At 36.2% G+C, this 4,560-nt stretch overlaps 1 non-coding gene across 1 annotated transcript; it reads right to left on the bottom strand.

The window, feature by feature from the left end:
- Positions 1-3,051: 3,051 nt before the first annotated feature.
- On the bottom strand, positions 3,052-3,158 carry LOC122062901. The gene has a single exon (XR_006135132.1). It is a non-coding gene; the product is annotated as a small nucleolar RNA R71 (small nucleolar RNA).
- Between the last annotated feature and the right edge of the window lie 1,402 nt (positions 3,159-4,560).

Raw genomic sequence — 4,560 nt, 5'->3', positions numbered from 1 at the left:
AGTGTTAACTATTCCTAAAGGCACAGTCGGAATGATAGTGTACACCGATGCTTCCAAAGTTGGATTGGGTTGTGTACTTATACAACACTGTAAAGTGGTAGCATATGCATCCAGACAGTTGAAGGACTATGAAAAGAACTACCCTACCCATGACTTGGAGCTAGCAACAGTCATTTTTGCCTTAAAGATTTTGTGTCACTATTTGTATGGTGAACAGTGTGAAATATACAGTGACTACCAAAGTCTTGGGTTTGGCAGTGATGAGAACATTTATGTGTGAAATCTAGTGTAGTAAAACATGCATTTTACATATTTAGAATGGAGCTACCTTGGGTTTTACTCTATTTTTGTAGATTTTATATTTTCAAGTCCTTAAGGACTATTATGTGCTATATCTCCAATTTTACCCATAAAGAGGTCCTATTTCTTTTTATGATTACGAAGAGGACAAAATTCTAAGCAAGATGGATGGGTTCAATTGCAAGTACACATTCGTTTGGTCAACCATACAAGTGATTATTCTTTTCGGGCCAGAAAAAGAATAATGGATTAGAGCTGAACCGAGATGCAAAACCAGCCCATCTGCAGTTGTCCCAAGGGTATAAGGAATATTTCAAATGCCAACAAGGATCGATGGACCACATCCTTAAGTGATTAAAGAATCGTTTTTGGTAACAACAACTACCTAGTGTAGTTGGTGAGTTGTGGTGTGCAAAATCCCTTCCTTATTAGGAGGTCTCAAGTTCGAACCTCTTAGCTGCCATTTTGTTGAGGTTTTTTTAGAAGATTTTCTCCTTCCTACTCATCACTTAAAGGAGGTCAGCCAAGATGGTTGTACGGAAGTTTGAAGAAGAGAGAGAGAAAATAAAGAGAAAAAATAGGAAAAAAGAAAAAAAAAAGACAAGTTTATGGATGGAATTTCCCATTAAAATAGAATATTGACCAAATCCAAGCAAGAAAAATCGGCCAAAGGGTGTTCCTTGCACAAGAAGAAAGAGAAAATAGAAAAATGGAGAAAAAATAGGAAAAAAAAGGCAAGAAAATTTGTTGGAGATCCCTCTCCATACGTTTTCTCTCTTCTCTCTCCTCCACTTCATCAACAAGATAAAAAAAATATTTTTTTTTAGAAGCTAAAATTGTTAGCTTCCCTTCCCCATTCTCTATATAATAGAATTAACATAAGGGGAGGAGGCATTCATTCTTCTTCTAGGATTTTTTCTTAGTTTCTCTATCTCTTTCTCTAGTTTTCTCTTTCTTTAGCTCTAGTTCTAGGTTTATGCTTTAAACATTTTTGTAAGTTCTTTTTATTCAATTAATGCAAGCACTTTTGTTTTTATTTTTATTGTTTAAACAATTGAAGTTGTAATTTTCAAGTTCTAGTTCTAGGCTTAGTTCTAGGTGACTAGACCAAGCTATGAAGCATATCTTTCAAGTTCAATATTTTTCTTCAGATTTGTTTTCTCTAGTACTAGAAATTTCAAATTTGGTTTATTCCAAATCTAGTTTTTAGTATTGTTAGTATCTCAAATCAATCAAGTTTTCAGTTTAAGGGTTGAAGTTCATGTAAGTAGGCTCCTTCAGTAGTCTTCTCTCCCCCTCTCATTCCCTCTTCTGACCACCCTTTCTTTCTTAATTTAGGATTTTAATTTCAGTCGTTACATTATTGCTATACCTTTCCTCCAAAGTTCATGGCTAGTGTATGTGGTGGCTTTGCCACTCCTAGCCATAGAACCATCATTTTATTATTTTTATTTTAATTGTCTCCCTTTCCATAAAGCCAAGTAGAGTAACCCCTGTAAGAGTGACTCTCTGGTCAAGTAGGGAAGCTCATATTATGATATATCCCTCGGGCTAAGTAGAGAAACCTACTTGTGAGTCTCTATCTAGCTTTATCCCATTTCTTTTACTTTATTTTTATTTTAGCATTTTTTTTTCCTTCATTGCTTTTTAATTAGGTGGGGTGTTTATTTTCAGCTATTTATTTATTTAATTTCAATTGCAAGGCTTGTGTATTTAAATTCTTAGATGATGAATGGTTAGGACGTTATTTTAGATACATATGTTTAAGACGATAATTAAAATTAGATCACAACCATTAATCGGTTCACTTTCGCATTATTAAAAGAAATAAAAAAATAAAGTGGTTGCTCTCCCTGTGTTCGACCCGTAGCTACACTGATCTGTATGCTTTTGGTTACATTTTAAATCTTGATAAGTTTTTGGCCCCATTGCTGGGGAGACAGTTCCATGTTATTTTTTTCTTTCTTTTGGTAAATTGGAGTGCTTTGTTTGCTTTGTTTTGTTTTTTATTTTCTTTTATTGAATTCTTGAGAAGAACAACCTGTAATAATAGTTGTATCGGTGGAGGTCGCCATGCCTCACAGTATGATAAAGACAGGTTTCGCCCTGTAGCAATACCTCAGGAATTGACTTGAGCAACCCAGATCCCTATCGGCAAGCTCCTAAAAAGCCAAAAAAAAATCAAAAAAATCATAAAAATCATAAAAAAAAAAGTTTTTCTATCCATTCTTTTGTGTTTGTTTTATTCTAGTTGTGGGTAGTTTTCTGTTGCATGAGTATTAGGTGGGTGCGTAATACTAAGAGTCGATTAGAAATAAGAGATCTAACAAGTAGTGACCCTATATGTTTACTCTCTTTAAAACCTTTCAATATAGGAGACCAACATCAAAACCTTTCACCTAAATCTCTAAAAGATAGGTTCTACCCTACTAGAACAGCCCAACCTTCCTGCATAGTTCTACCACAAGCCCTGGGTTATAATTTTGAACTCAATTCTCAATACATCACTATGTTGCCCCACTTCCATGGGTTGACCTCTGAAGATGAATACCTATTTCTAAGGGAATTTGAAGAGGTATGTGTTCTAATTAAGATCCAACAGCTTTCTGATGATGCTATTAAGCTTATGTTTATCACTTAAAAGACCAAACTAAGAAGTAGTTGTATAGGTTATCCACAAATTCCCTAACCTCATGGAAATAGTTCACAGTTGTCTTCCTTAAGAAATTTTTCCCAACTTACAAGACCAATAAGCTTAGAAGTGTTATCCTTTAGTTTAGGCAAAAGCCTAGTGAGCCCTTTTCCAAACTTTTGGAGAGTTTCAAGGATCTACTCCAAGAATACCCTCACTATGGCCTAGACTTATGGCATTTATGTCAAATAATTTATGAGGGTATTGATTACCTAACTAAACAAATGATAGAGTCTATGTGCCCTAAGGGATTCACATCCTTTACAGATGAAGGAAAGGCATGGGAATTCTTACTTGACTTAGCTAATAAAACCCGTGAGTGAGAATCAAACCAAGAGAGTGAAAGAACCATAGGAGGAAAAGAATATTTTATGGATGGGATAGTAGCCAAGGAAGCCCATTTGGGTAGCCTAATCAAAAGGATTGAGGTTATTGTTCCTAAAGAGCCATCATCAGTCAATTTGGTTAAGATTTGTGCTTGGTGCCAGTCCCCTAGACATGTCATAGAAGAATGCCCCAACACCTCTGGGGGCACTTCTAATGATAGAGTTAATGCCTTAGACCAGAATAATCTATATAGTAACACCTACAATTCAGGATGGAAAAATCACCCAAATTTCTCTTGGAATCAGGGCAACCAAGCAGGGCCTTCCAATTTTCATAATCAAGGTCAACCTGGACCCCAAAGGCCTCCCTTTGCACAACAATCTTTTTTTCAAAATACTTTTCCTAGGTTAAATGTAGGACCTCAGGCTAGTTTTCCTAGGGTCCCTCTCCTATCATCTTATCAGCAACCCCCTAGGTTTACCAACACTAGAGAGGCAAGTAGAATAAGTGACTTGAAAAAAAATATGGCCCTCCTCATGACAAGCCATCAAAATCTTACGAGAGAACTTACCCAATTTATCTCAATTATGCATGAGAGGGAGAAGGAACTTTACCCAGTCAACCAAAGCCTAACCCTAGGCATCATCAGCCTGTTAATACATAAGCACCAACTAATGCACCACTGAATATAGTACAAGGTTAGACCCAACAAGGGCCCTCTAACCAATGTAATATTGTTTATGCCCTTAGGAGTGGTAGAGAGTACCAACAGAGCATTCCTAAATCTTTCCCATTTATTACTCCTGTTAACTCTCATTCAGTTGAGGACACAAGTGTGCCTCTTGTTCTAGGTTCGTCTGATGAACCTAAAGATTCTTTTGAAATTAAAGATGATTTGATTGAGGAAACCAAAAATGATTCTTTTGAAAAAGGACAAATCCCTAGCAGTCCTTATGTTCCTCCTGTCCCATTTACTAATCGCTTAGTAAACAAAAAGAAGATTGCTTCTATGGATAAAATTTTAAAAGTCTTCAAAAAGGTAGAAGTGAACATCTCTCTTTTGGATGTCATATCCTAGATCCCCACCTATGCAAAGGTGCTGAAAGATTTGTGTACTCACAAACGTATTACTAGTGTGCCCAAAAAAGCGTTCTTGGCAGGTAACATTAGTTCCATAATTACTCATCCTATAGCAGCCAAGTATAAGGATCCAGGGAGCCCTACCATATCTTTTGTCATAG

Source organism: Macadamia integrifolia, unplaced genomic scaffold (assembly GCF_013358625.1).
Source record: "Macadamia integrifolia cultivar HAES 741 unplaced genomic scaffold, SCU_Mint_v3 scaffold1135, whole genome shotgun sequence".
In the NCBI taxonomy this organism is placed as follows: Eukaryota; Viridiplantae; Streptophyta; class Magnoliopsida; order Proteales; family Proteaceae; genus Macadamia; species Macadamia integrifolia.
Note: the sequence above shows the minus strand (reverse complement) of the source record. Positions and strands in the feature narration are given on the sequence as shown.